This window comes from Xenopus laevis, chromosome 4S (genome assembly GCF_017654675.1).
Source record: "Xenopus laevis strain J_2021 chromosome 4S, Xenopus_laevis_v10.1, whole genome shotgun sequence".
In the NCBI taxonomy this organism is placed as follows: domain Eukaryota; kingdom Metazoa; phylum Chordata; class Amphibia; order Anura; family Pipidae; genus Xenopus; species Xenopus laevis.
Genome location: NC_054378.1, coordinates 18,326,636 through 18,342,085, shown reverse-complemented (window position 1 = coordinate 18,342,085; position 15,450 = coordinate 18,326,636).

Below are 15,450 nucleotides of genomic sequence, written 5' to 3'. Positions count from 1 at the left end.
TCAGAAACACTACTTTTGTTTACATAAATAAGTTGCTGTGTAGCAATGGGGACAGCCATTCAAAAGAGAAAAGGCTCAGGTTACACAGCAGATAGCAGATAAGCTCTGTAGAACATAATGTTATCAGTTATCCACTATTATCCCAGGATCAATCCCCAGCAGGAGGGATAGCAAGACTAGTATCTGCTTCAACCATATAACAACTTTGGTGTGCACGTCATTATATTGAGCTGAAAATACTAAAATTTCAGTTTACGAATTTGACCAAATATTTTATAGAAAAAATATCAAAGAAGCTGTTGGTTATGTGTAGCCAGGAATGAAGCCTCCTTGTTTTGCTTAAATGCATCACATATAATGTCCTCCGGAGTTCATAATATACTTGGCAGCCTGTGTCAATTTCATATGTGGGCTTGTGCCAACAAGTGGAAGAAATCGGACCAAAATTGAACCATTAATGTGAAAACTGTTGGGTATGTAAAACCAGGAATGTTGCCTCAGTGATATGCTGAAATGCTATATTTATAATTCCCTTGACATCTCAAAATACACTTGGCAACCCTGGTGAAATGTGAAAGAGAAGAAGAAGAGTGGATGTAAGATGAGGACAAAGGGGAACAAGTAGATCCAGGTAGAAAAATAGGAGAGCAGAGAGAGAGAGAGAACAAAAGAAACATTGAAGGAGCAGAGAAGAGTGAGGGGAAAGAGAAGGAGATGCAATAAAACTATGAGAAGATGATGAAGCATGAGATAAGAAAGGGGTGATAAGACAATGTGGGGAGAGGTGAAGGAATGAAATGGGGAGATAAGCATATATAGTAGTAAAGGAAAAGGGTGGTTGTGGGTGGAGAAAGCAGACAGGAGGAAAGACAAAAGAGAAGAACCAATGCAAAATAGAACAGAGGAGAAGAGAATGAGTGGAATAGGAAGCATGCTGATTACTGTATGTACTGCACACGTATGTGTATATCATTATTTGTACCAGTGCCCAACTCTGTGTGTTACCCAGCAACATTGAATTAGAAATCCTTTCTATAGATGCCTTGAATTTGCAGCTCTTCCAAATAAGAAAGTACTATTACTCACCCAACCGCGTTGCTGTTCATTAGTGTGTGAGCCAAAGTAGTCTTGCCTCATAAAAGAACAGGCGCAATGTAACTTTGTAGAGAAATTTATTGGCAAAGAGATTGCATGTATAGAATTTTTATCTGCAGTTTTGTGAGCAGTGCCTCTCTCTCTCTGCCGACACATCAATACAAACCTTGTTTCTGCAATGGAAAAGTCAGACATAAATAATCCCAAACATATATACAGATATCAGGCTTGTATTTATTTACGTCAGGCACCTTTAATGGAAACCCGCAATCCATCTGAATTATATTTGCTGATGTCTTTTAAGTAGATGGCTGCTTGCAGTTTCCATAACAATGTTTCACCAATTGATCTAAGAAAAAGCATTTTCCTCAGCCTCCTATAACTCTCATGGCAACACAGAACGAGGGGGAGAGCTGGCAGAGTTTCATACACAGCCAAACCTGGGAGTTAAAGAACAGCTTATAAGTCTTGGAGATTCAACTACAACTCCCAGGAGTGACTTATTTTAACTGGAGTGTCATACATTAAACTCCATGAAAAGCAGTTTTAATTGGGGACCTGCTAGGAGTTGGAGGTCTACAAGTTGGTCATCCTAACAGATGTATGGAATGTATGATTTAGAAAGCTCCAAATTTGAGAATGTTATTTTTCATGGTGAGTGAAGTCTGAATGATCCACACATTAATGGGTTGTCCCACCTTCTAATCATGAATACAGAGTTGCTGAGTGGCAGCTCTGTAATCAAGGGAAGGCTTCAGGTCATTATCTATGAAATAGAGTGCAGAGATCTGTGACATATCAACTAGAGTGGAAGGCAGGGTTCAAAGTTTAATTGGTGGATTGGTCCAGGTTTTTCAATTTGCACCCTACCTTCTACCTTGGGATTGTGTGCTTGATGGGATATAAATTAGAGGCAACACAAACCTATTGCATATATTTAACACGTACATGGTCTTAGAAGCCTTACGGCAGTGATTCCTAGGCTTGAATTGGGACTGCTCACTCATGGGACTGGGACTGCCCCCTCCAACCTTGGTGGGGCTTGGAGCAATGACAAAGGGACCCAGCCAGTTTGTTGCTGTGACTATTAGAACTATTTCAGAATGAATGACTGATAGACCAATAATTTCCTTGATATAAGTAAAGGGGGACCATGCTCCACCAAAACCTTGGTCATGGTTATTCAAATTACAGAAAGACCCTTTATCTGGAAAACCCCAAAGCATTCCAGATAATAGATCCCAATCGGTACTAAATAATAGCCAACAATATATCCCTTTCCCAAATGGCTCATCATCAAAGGCCCAACCCTTAAACTAGCCTTACTTCAAATATAACAGCAAAGATTAAAGGGGTCATCTGGGTTCTTAACCAATGTAAATGTATTTGTTTCTGTATAGCAAATGCCTCGCTGAGTATGTGTTACTAAATTCCTGCTCATTTCTCTGTCTCTCTCACCATTTAAATGATGAACCATCTCTGTAGAGCCATGTGTAATAGATCAGCTCTATATAAATAAAGGGTAATAAATCAAGATAAGTTTAAAGAACATTTGCCAGCAAAAGATTTAATCCCATTCCATCTGCCAGCAGAAATACCACTCCTATGCCTTTCTGTTTTGAAGAAATTACTTGTCCACTTTGGTCTTTGAGGTTTATCTAAGTGGCTGCTTGTACTATTGACTACAATAGTGGTGGTTAAGGAGGTTTGGATAATAGGTTTTCGTTTGTTGACCCCGATTCTTCTTTTCTGTAAGACTTGTGGTCATCATTGGTTGAATTCTTCCTGCAGGAAACAGCTTTATATGTTCCTTGTTTTATGTTCCTTTTCAACTTCCCTGAAGATCATTAGTTTTTTGGCTTCTTGTTTCCACTGTTGATGCAATAGCAGGGTCATGACGTGCCATATGCTTTATCTTATTATCCCCTTTACTGTAGGCTTCTATAACAGTGAGGTCATGTTGTGACAACCAGGTTCTCACCTTGGGCATTGGATAAATGTTCACCTCATTTGAGCCATTAAATCTTCTTATAACAGCATCCAATTTGCTGTGCTTGTTTAATGCTTAGAAGGAGTCACACTTGGACTTCAGATGAGACCTTTCAATAGGGTAAATGTCTCATTATGTTATGCCAGCCTAACTTATTAACTAGATGACAAATACAATATAAATACATCAGTTGCATCTATATGAAATGAAATGTAGTAGCTTCCATACCAACGTTTCTTTATATGGGAAAATATTTTGCAAAAAGTTTGTCCTAGGTCAGTAACCCCTTAATTATTTAAAGTTAAAGACCAGTAAACTCTAACTGCTGACTGGTTACTATGGGTTACTTGACTGAAATAAATAAGGCTATTGATGTTACATTACCACTATGAAACATGAAGCCTCAATTACAAACATAGTAACAAGTAGGTATACACCGAATCCACTATTTCAGGAGTCGGGCAAATCCTTAATAAATGATTTGGCTTAATACCGAAATGAATCAGAACCCTAATTTGCATATGCATTTGTATATTTGCATATGCAAATGATGGGAAGGAAGGGTGAACAAGAATGGTGCATGCTTGTATTTTCTTGTTTGTGTCACGAAAAGTCACATGAATTTAAGGATTCCGATTCAGGACAAATCTGTATCCTGCTGAAAAAAGGCTGAATCCTGGCCGAATACAAAAGCAAGTCCTGGATTCAGTGCATCCCTAGTAACAAATGTGGTCGATCTAAAATGGGCTCAACTGTTTTTGCATCTACTCACACTCCTATATAGTTGTGCTAAGCATCAATGTGCTCACCCAGTCTGCCCTAATAAGATGCACCTATTGACTAGCGATGGGCGAATTTGTCACGTTTCGCTTCGCCATGAATTTTGCGAATTTCCTGCGAAATTTTCGAAACTGGTGAAAAAATTGTGAAACGCCATTTTTGACACCTGCAACAATTCAACGGCATCAAAATGTTACCGGAACCATCCCCGACGTTGAAAAATCCGTGACGCCGGTGTCTAAACCGCTTATACGACACCGGCTAATTTCTGCGTCAATTTGCGAATTTATTCACCGGCGGCAAATCGGGCAAATTCAATCTATAGCATATCTGACAGCATGGTTTTTATATTCTTGTATAATACAAGTATGGGAACCGTTATCCGGAAACCCATTATCCAGAAAGCTCTGAATTTCAGAAAGGCTGTCTCCCATAGAATCCATTTTATCCAAATAATCCAAATGTTTAAACATGATTTCCTTTTTCGCTGTAATAATAAAACAGTAGCTTGTAATTCATCCTTATTGGAAGCAGAATCAGCCTATTGGGTTTATTTAAAGTTTACATGATTTTCTAGTGGACTTAAGGTATGAAAATCCAAATAATGTAAAGATCCATTATCCAGAAAGCTCTGAGCATCCTGGATAACAGTCCCCATACTTGTAATACACAAAGCATTAGCCAAGAAAATCATTCATCTCCTCAATGGCTTTTGTTTATTATAAAAGATTGCCTACAGATTATTGCAGATGCAATGACATTTGTCAGACCTTGCGTCTCGCTCAGCCTTCTCGGTTCGGCATTTTGCTAGATGTACATTATATTTAATTCAAGAACTTTGAAGATAACCTTGAAAACATAAAGAATCAACAGCATCAGGACTGGAGATGAATCTGACATCAGCTGGTAGATAATGTAACTCCTTAGTAATATTAATTACTTTTTGGTGACTTTTTGATTTAGGAACCCTCATTGGAATATTTTAAGACTTGCAAGACTATTCTTGCTTGGAGACCACCATTGACCATCTTCATGGGAAAGAGCTTCTTATTTCAAACACAAGTACCTATTACACTTTGGCATTTTGGGACTCCTTACCTCCCTGGTGCGGCTTTTCTGATGCCGCCCCCCCGCACCTGGCACATACCATTTCAAGCAAGGGAGTGGGTGTAAGGGGGGCTGTATTGCTAGTGTGGAGAGTGATATTGTACTCTCTGCACTAGCAGAGCCAAAATCGGATGTAATCCTTTGTCTCCTAAAGTTAACAAGAATGGCTTGTTTTCCTCCCTTGGTAACTTGCGGGCTGCTACCATCGAGTTTCTCAACTCGCCACAAGGCAGCAGCGCCCCTAATTACACGATTAATAATGCCTTAAAAGTGCACAATTCAATAATTCCTGATTTTAGACTTTTCTTTTAAAATATATGCAAAACACACTGGAAGCCATGGTTTGCTATTTCTGAACTATGTCATTAAAAATTGGATTTTGATTTCCCTGGTTCTTTCAATGAAAGATATAAAAGTTTAAATCTCTTGCAAAATTCTATAGGACAATCCGGATTTGAATTACGAGAAAGGTTTGCTTCTTAAATTTAAACTTGACCATTATCTTTTGTCATAGCCCTTACAACCATTACTGTAGAGAAACACTTCATTCTGGCACCTAAGCTAGCTAAGATATCAGAAAATTCTTATTTTCTGTGTCATTAAGGGCAGAGACACACGTGGAGATTTGGGGAAGCCCACAACTGACACTCCAAAACTTTCTCACTGGCTGGTTTGTAATAAGCTTGCAAGGAAGTACCACCAAGAAGGTCCCCTTTGTTCATATTTATGTGTTGCCACTTAAACAATGAGAAGGTAATGACCCAAAAAGACAAGCTGATATAGATGAACAATTTATGTACCTCCCTATGATCATGAAGGGCTGAGTTCCACCCAAAGGCATAAGACTTCTGATTAACCATTCCATTAGAGGCACTTCCAGATACAAACCCCACCGGGTAACCCATCATTCAATCTGAACAAAGAAAGTAAAGAGAAAACAGAAATTAATTCAATGAACACTTAGTTACTACATAAGAACAAAACATCTGGTCAATGTTTTAGGGATTTTTTTTAAAGCCCATGTGGGCTGTTGTTTCAGCAAGCTCTATTACCTTTGTCATGGTAGGCCTTGTTCATCAGAATTAATTTGGCTCTAAAAGTGCTATAAATAAAAATAGAGAGTAAAAGATTCCGGTATACAAGATGGTGTCAGGAAATGTTGTTTAAGTCTATTGGTAGTTATCTAATTCCTCTAAAAATTTGGATGTCATCATTAAAGAGGTGGGTGGAAAAGCTGTCAACTACACTTAAAATATACAGGAAAAGTAAACCTTAAAGCCATGGATAAAGAATGCCATCTTTTGGAACAGCAGTTAGGAAGCAGATTTGTTCCTGCAGCGCACTCCATCCTCCCGACAAAATAACCGCACGCAACACTTGTTCCCATTGCCCTCGGTATTGAGCCCTCGTGTTCTGACATGCTGAAGATATTAGCACTGATTATCAGGTTAATTAATTCATGTGTATGAGTTAAGTCGTTATGCTGGAAGCAGATTTGAATAAATGAGCCCCACTGTGACATTCGTCTTCTACCAGAGAACGCCAATGTAGTTTCACCGCAGGTAACTTGTAGAATTAACACTTGTGCAAAGAACTGAAGGAAATATGTCAGCAGCGAATGATTATGCAAAGGTGTAGTTTCTTATACTGTTAGTAACCATATCAAACTACAGGTCTTAAGTTGACAAAGGGAGTTATTTACTAAAACCAGAATTTTTATGGTCGGGGTTTTAAAATGGAAAACACAAATTCAAATTTTTCAAGATTTATTATACCCGGAAACGGGGAATCTGAAAATACTCCATTTCAAAACTATCCATATTTGAATTTTTTCATGACTTTATTGAGTCTTTTCCTGCAATTAAATGTTTCAGTTATTTTATTGATAAATAAGGCAACATTGTTGATGGAAATTTGGTTGAATTTGTTTTAATAAAATAATAAAAAAAATTGAGTTTTAGTAAATAACCCCCCTAATGTATAGAACCACTTGGGTAACCCCTTTAATCCATTCAGCCATTGATCACTCTATATTCACAGGGCTCAGTAGCTAAATAAATATATCATCATTCTGATTTCATTTTGAAATTGAGTTGTTTGGACCCAAACTTGAATGCAGATTCTAGTCAGTCTGGTTAAAATTATTGGCCATATTGACAGACCTCATTGATATGAAATTGTTTAAAGCTATTCATAGATTTCAATGCCATCAAACATAATATCCAATTCCTACCATGAATAATTTTGAATGATCTCTAGGGCCAATTTATTAATTCATGAATTTAAAGGGGAACTCCACACAAACATAGCTTTTTGAAAAGTAATAATAATTTCAAGCAAATTTGCAATATTCATCAATTAAAAAATATGCAGACTTTTCATGATTTTTAATGGTTTCTGATAGTCCCCTAAGCCTAGCCCCTGCTCTCCTGCTGATCTCTCTGACTACTTTGCTGAGCTGACTAACTACTGTTACTTTGTATCAACAGCCAGCTGTCCTCAGCCTGCATCCTCCAAACCCCACAATTCCCTGCACATGTGATTTCAATAAGGAACAGAACATCACAGTGTAATGCATTGTGGGTTATGTCGTTCCTGCATGCTGTCTGTAAGCTGTGGAGAAGTTGTTACAATTTGTAACATCAGTGTTTAGTCCCTCCTTCCCTGCCAGGATTTCAAATGATGCAGAAAGAGAAGAACTGTTAAACAGATGCGCATTTCACCATAGAAAATAAATGGTATTTATTCATAATTTTTGAAGAAACAGGAAACTGCGATGAGTATATTAGAGGGTTCTGTGTTATGTGGGCCTCTTTATCAAATTTTGGTTTGGAAGCCGGAGTTCCCCTTTAACCTTTTTTCCCCCCCAAACTCAATCTAAAAAAAATCTGAAATCTCACTTGATCAAGTATATTTTTTTTTACCTCTAGAATAGTTATCAAAATTTAGTCTTGAAATAAATAAAACAAAATTTTCCGTTGATTATATTTCATTCATTTGTAGAAAAAAATGATTTATAAAAAATAAAGTAGCTTGTATATTGAAAATACATCTCCCATTTGACTTATATACTGTAGAAGCTGTCCAGTTGTCACATTTTTCAGTTACATTTTTAAAGTTTTTTTTCAAGTTCACAAAATTCAACATTTTTGAATTTGTGATTTTTTTGCTTTGATTTTCAACAATTTTTTTTTTATTTTACATTAATTTGGAATTTGATCCTCTAGTTGTTTGCAACAGCTCAGCTCCAGTATTTGGCCTTTTACAAAGTACTTAAAGGAGTTCATGGTACCTCATTTTTCAATATTGACAGAATTGCAAAACCCTTAGTCTGATTTAATTCCCTTCCTGTGTACAGTAAATGAGAATGTGTCCCGGCCATATAACTATATCTCAAAGCAACTTAATGCTAAAGTTTATGTATCCTACAAAGCATGGCCTGATGCAGTATAAGTTACTTCAGTAATTGCCTACTGATTCAGCGATTCCTAGAGAACCTCCTGACTCAGTATCTACCACTGTGCTAATTTAGTGAATTGCTTAGCATCCACTGCCCCATAATAATATTATCTTTTATTTATAAACTTCTGGGAAATTCTGTAATGCTGGACAATTAGAGACCAATAAATACAAAAGCAAAGGACTCTACAAAGGTGGCAATTTATAAATTAAAAGTTTGTGCTGCAATTTCTTTACTCACATTCACTTATTTCATCTGGCCTCTAATGATTAGTGAAGAGCAATTTTTTTCCCCAGGCATGGACTCGCAGCGAATTGCTACACTTGCACAACATTTGCCGTGGAAAAAAGTTGCAAGACAAAATTATGGCCAAGACAAAAAAGTTGCCACAATAAAGATACCCATTGACTTCAATGCGTTTGTCAAATTTTCCGTTGTTTCGCTTCACCGAAAAATTTGTGAAATTGTGAAAAAATTTGGGAAATGGGCAAAAATTTGCAAAAAAGGGCCAGATTCGCTCATCACTACTAATGATCTATCTTCTGAGACGGTAAGGCAGCCCATGCAACAACCCATAGCAACCAATAAGAAATCTGCGGTCAATAAATGCTACCTGCTGATTGGTTTCTATAGGTGATTAGACCTGTAGCAAACAACCTTTTATTTCATAATCCCTTTGGAGCAGAAAGAGATGGTCTTTCAGGTACAATCCTTGGGGCAACGTCTAAAGTGCAAAACATGGTCTCAATGTTCTAATATTTTTATACTATCCACTGTATCCCCAGATTTTTAAATGGCTCTTTAGGTTACTAATGGCTTTGACTGATGGTGGGCTTTATTTTTGTACCTAGGGTCATAGTTAATGGCACCTTAGAACGTTGAGTGCTAGAGACACTTTGGGAAGAGTAATTTAGAGGAGATAGGTCTGCTCATAAAACAAGTTCTGGTTGCTTTGAGTTATTAGAACCAGTCAACTTTTCACCGGTTATTGCATTATCCCAATGCATGCTCTTGTATATAAGGCCCTATGAGCATTTATCCGCTCTAGTAGTGAGCAATATTCTAACAGGTGTATTAAATCATAACAAGGGGTTATTATCTCATTCAGAATAGAGCGTAAATGCAAAATTAATCAACAGATAAATTAAATAATAAAGATGAGGCATGAACCAAGGAGACACAAACTGCATTGCAATCATTTTGCTTTGCCTTGAGATGTAATTGGTGTGGCATTAATGATTCTTTGGCCAGCAGGAGTTAAACCTGGGCCTCTGTAATTTGTTCCATGAAAAGCTAATGTCTTTTAACCTTGTGCTCTTTTGTGGGAAAACAGAGGGGCAGGAAGGGAACACACGAACCTTTTTGTCCTTATCCCAGAATTATTGATCTGCATTGGTTAATAATTCACAATCAGTATATACTCATTAAATGGTGGTAATGAACCATTGCTGATTTGATGTCTGCTAATGACCTGTTGTGAGATCTCAGCTAATCCAGTTGGTCATTAGCTTGAAGGTCATTTTCTTAATTGGTGATTATTGCTTTGATTATTATTCTTTTTCCATTAAAGAAGATAAATTCCAAATATATTCAGCTTCTCGCAAACCCTTTACTGTACAACCATTATTAAGCCAGCCATTGAAATATAGCTGAAATCGGCGGGTGACTGATCTTTTACAGGCTAATTATATTTTCATATTTTTAAAGGGAAGGTCTACCGGGACCAGGGTGCTAGTGTTATAAATAAGTTAATATCTCAGTTTGTATCTTTTTGCTTGGGGAGATTCAAGCTTTTGTCGATTTTCAATTAGCAATAGTCAAATGTATTTTCAAATATAAAAGGGGATCATATAATAATCTCTCTCTATTTTTTTTTATTTACTAGTAGGTCTTTTCAGCTGATGCAAGGTCACCCATTACGATTAAAAGAAAGGAGGTTCTGTCTGCATTTGGCTTTTTGGCAAGGGAGGGAACACAGGGTGTTCCTAATCTATTGGATGGACTGAGGCCAATTACGGAGATAATTATGGAGTACGGACATTTTTTCTCCGAGATACCATTGAAAGCCCAGCATGAAGGTCAGTTAGGGTTAGGTTTATGTTGAATATGTAGATGTACCCTTATTTCCTAAATTGGAACTAGTGATGGGCGAATAAATTTGAGAAACTCCTGCGAAGATTGGCCGGCGTCAAAAAAAAATTGGTCCGAAAAGCTTTGATACAGGCATCAATTTTCGAGTTTCACAAATTTTTCTTTGTTTCTCAAATTTTTCGAAACGGGACAAATTCGCCCATAACTATTTGCCACTAATGAAGGAGGATCCTGACCAAAGTTTGGACCTCACAAGAGGACCCTGACCAGTACTCATTTCTTGAGTAAAGGGGGACCCTGGACAAAGGATAGAACTTCAGGTATGATTTGAACCAAAAAAGTTTGACAGTCATTGATGGAAGTTGTTGAGGCAATCTAAGAAAGTAGAAACGTGGCATTCAGAGAAATTATTTTCTCATAGATAAATAGGATTCCCTTTCACTCCATTATGTTCGGAACACCTAAAGGGTTACATGTATCATGTTTTCTTTTTTCCTATAAAAAGGTTATTTTAAGAAAAAAGGTAATCCGGCATTAAACATGTAACCTGTTCTCTCTGTCCCTTATTAGATTTTCTGTAATGCAGATGATCATTGGAGCATTAGGAAATTAAAGACAAATTGAATTAAGGGTAGCAGATGGAACAACTAACTTCAGAAATTCTGACAGTTAAGAGCCTTTTAAGCATTAATTGTGCCTGTCTCTGTTTTATGAATGTCACCTGGGGGGATAACAAGATGGCAGCAAGGCTTAGGAAGTTCTCTGTAATATTTCATTGCTGACGGAAACAGGCTCTTCTGCCAAAAAAACATCTAACAGCCCGAAGCTATGGTCGAGTGCATTGCAAAGCAATTAAAAATAAAATTGCAGCAAGTGTTATATACATGTGCTTAGGGACAAGTGAAAGCTAAGGCACAAACATATATTAATTGTTGCCTTTTAACCACAAGAGTGCCACAGACAAAGGCAAAGTGGGGCATGTTTCTATTCAGTATTAGACCATTTTATTTGTTTGGCTAGCAAAACAATGTATATGTAACCAGAGGAGTCACTCATTGAAGAACACTGTGCACAGCTTTGTTGCATTGGATCTTGGATACTTTGTATTGCAGTTTAGCATAGTAAGACTTCTTGCAATGTCAGCAATGAAATTACAGGTCTTGCAACCATTGTTTACCCCAGCACCCATAACTGATATTGATGGATATATTGATGATATACCGTGTCTCCGAAACTAACTTTATGTGGCAGGAACATGCTGACCTACCTAGTATTGCATATAGTCTTACCCTTAAAGGAGAATCAAAGTCTCACATAACAGTAAGAACATTTGGATAGCCCTCCCCTCCCAAAAATCCACCTATTTGCCACCCTAAATCACCCTGTATTGCTTCCATCTCGTTTCTGTGAATTTTCTCAGCTGCACTTTGCTTCAACTGTCTAATCTCCATTTCATTTGGGAGGAATGATTAAATGTTGAGACAGGATATTTTTCGACTCATATCTAGTGATGGGCGAATTCGACCCGTTTCGCTTTGCAGAAAAATGTGTGAATTTCCTGCAAAAATTGTGAAATGGTAAAAAAATTGCGAAACTCGAATTTTGATGCCTGCATCAATTTTGATGATAATAATGTTGACGTGTAACGATTTTGACGCGCGTCCAAAATGTTTTACTTCCAGCAAATTTTCACTGTCGTATTCTCGCGGCAGTTTCGTGAATTTATTCGCCAGTGGTGAAACATGGAAATTTGCCGCGAATTGGCGCCTGACAAATTTATTTGCCCATCATTACTCATCTGTGCTTCTCTACTTTCTTTCAACATAAAGAAACAGGAACGAAAACAAGCCTAGATTTTGTTGTGGTTTGATGCAATTAATTGAAGTTCTAATTTAATTGTCTTTGGAGCATTATTGGTTTTAGAGCTTTTTGAAACCATGAATAATAATATTGAATCCCATGAAAGTTATTAAAATATCTCATCAGAAAAAGTACAATCGGGAAAAAAATGCGGAACGATGTTCTAAAAAAGAATACAAATACGAAAATCTCTAAAACCTAAAAATATCTACAGTAAAAGAAAAGTTTGAGTGGTTAAAAAGAAAGTCCAATAGGATCAGAGCAGCTCCGATTGACTACTTGGAGACATTTTGTATTAGTTTTTTCTATGTTTTCACATTTATTACATTTTTAATTTTTAGAGTTTTAGAGAAATATAAAAGCAAAACCTTTTTGGAAATCCATATTTTAGTTAATTCTGCTACAACTAGAGGAAGAGGATGATGGGGTGGTACTAACATTTTACTTTCTCTCCATGTCTTCTTAACTCTATGGCCATCTCTTTAGTAAGTTCATTTTATTATGTCTTCTCTATTCGTCTTCAAAATAAAACCATGGTGACAAATTTGGAAATTTAGCACCACACTGATCTGTGCCAAAATGCCAGAAAAAAGAACAGCTAAGAATGAATGGAAAGCAACACCCTGCTGCATCCAACAGGCAGAATTAAAGTGATTTTTCATGTTTTATATACCCTCTGTATGTTTCCTTCATTATGTTGTCCAATAGATAACCCACCAGCACACCCTGGCTTCTTGTGAAGAGATGGTCTGGTGCACAGTATGAGGGAATGCCTCCCTCCAAAGGATACTGGAAATTAATAAATTACTGGCACACAATACTCCATGCAAGCGAGGATACCCCCTCCATGTTTATTATTAATTATATTATTATATTAATTATTGAAATATAATGTTTCAGGGGCACACTCCTTAATCAGGCATGGAATCTTGTGTGCAGGTAATTTATGTTTCCAATATCCTTCATTATGTTGACACAATCCTCGTCATTTTCTGCTCAGTGTCTAAAGCAGTGACCCCTAACCTTGAGCAACATGTTGATCACAATCCCCTTGGATGTTGCTCCCAGTAGCCTCAAAGTATGTGCTAATTTCTGTTTTGGAGGCAAGTTTTGGTTGCATTAAAACCAGGTGTACTGCCAAACAGAACCTCGTGTAGGCTGCCAGTCCACATAGGGACTACCAAATAGCCAATCACAGCACTTACTCTGCACCACCCACAAACACATTTCATGCTTGTGTTACTCCCCAACTCTTTTTACAATTGGTTATGGCTCAAGGGTAAAAATGGTTGAGGACCCCTGGTCTACAGTCACAGCAAGACCAGCTGGGGAGCATGTGTCGGCTGTCTCCGCTAGCAAACAAACAACATACTTCATATCAGTAAATATCAAATTACTGTAGGAAAACAAATTTTATTAAAAAGGACACAGGAGTTCCACTACTTACCATAGCTTGAAGAATGGAGGCACCAATGTGATGTACAGTTGTTCCTTAATATGGATTAAGTACAGAGAATGTAACCATTAAAATAACAGATGACTACACAGGTTAATGTATTCCAGCTCTACTGCTTTTTCTGTATTTATGTATATTAATATGTGGTTTAATGTAGACTGGGACATTTTAAAATGCACTGAGCAAAAAAAAAAACATAATGATAAATTGCCACAGTGCATTATTTATGCAAAACCAGAATTCCGCTCTTTCTGTATAAATAAAGATGAAAGGAAATCTCGGCAAAGGGGAAGCGCGGTGCATATAGAAAACCTGTTTTTTTTTTTTTTTGTTACTTATGTCTCAGCTTCAGGAATAATTGCAAAAAAGAAAAGATGTTGTACTAGCTGCACTTTTTAGCAAAAAAAGATTTTAGCAAAGGTACAATATATTTCCCTATAAATATAGTAAATGTTTTAGAATTAACAGAAAGTTTCAAAGGGAAGAGCAATGGAACTCAGAGGTGCAATAAGAAAGTAAGAGAGCGCAGTAAGTGATGCATTAAGAGGTGCAGTAAGAGAGTCTAGAGAATGTTATAGAGCAAATTACCCTCAGTGTACTTAAAAACAAACAATAAGCATAAACTCAAGTCATCCTCTTAGAACAGCCCTATACAAAATCATAGATCAGTCCTCCCAAGAAGAGCTTGGTGGCTCCCCAGGGTTAAATAGACACACACCATTCATGGAGAATTGTCAAATCCAGGATTTGGTTTGAGATTTGTTTTTTGAAGTATCTAAACCCTGAAAACAGTTGTACCCAAATTATGAGGCTCATTACCTGGCCCCCTGGTGTCAAAAGGACATCGTTGCTGAAAGTATGCTGGTCAATGTGCTGAAGCTGCTTCTGCCTCCAAGCTCAATCAAGAGGTGCACTTGTGATATAGGATATTCTTCAAGATATTGCTGAATGACCCTGTAAGGAGAGCCGGAAGACCGGGCTTTCTCTATGGTGATGCGCGTGTGAAATCTTGAGGTTGACATGAGCTGTGTCAGGATGCTGGTGGACGTGATAACATCACGCCAAATTCAAAAACAAAAGGCACTTTTGTATTCCAGACTATGCCCAAGCTGGTTTTCAGTATCCTGATCCTGCCTAAAGCCTATTATTATTGTTCCTGCCTGGTTTTTGACCCCTTGCCTGTTTGACTTCGAATCTTTGCAACCCGCCACTGAACTTTGCCTGAATTTGACCACTGAATCCTGCCGCCAGCCATTGACCTTTGCCTGAATTTGACTACGCCTTTGCCTGATCCTTCTGATATTGCTAGTGATGGGCGAATTTGTGTCGTTTTGCTCTGCGAAAAAAATTCTGAATTTCATGGGTAACTATGAAAAATTTCGAAATGCATTAAAGTCAATGGTCGTTAAAATTATTTTGCCATGCGTCAATTTCGTTGCCTGTGTCAATTTTTATATGGCCACCCATTTTGTCCAAATTAATTAAATTCAATGAGCCGGTAATTTTGATGCACAACAATTTTTTTTATGCATGCAACTATACTGATGCACAGCCAAATTTTAACGTCACAGCGAATTTTTCGCTGGTGAATTTTCTCTGCAGTTTTGCAAA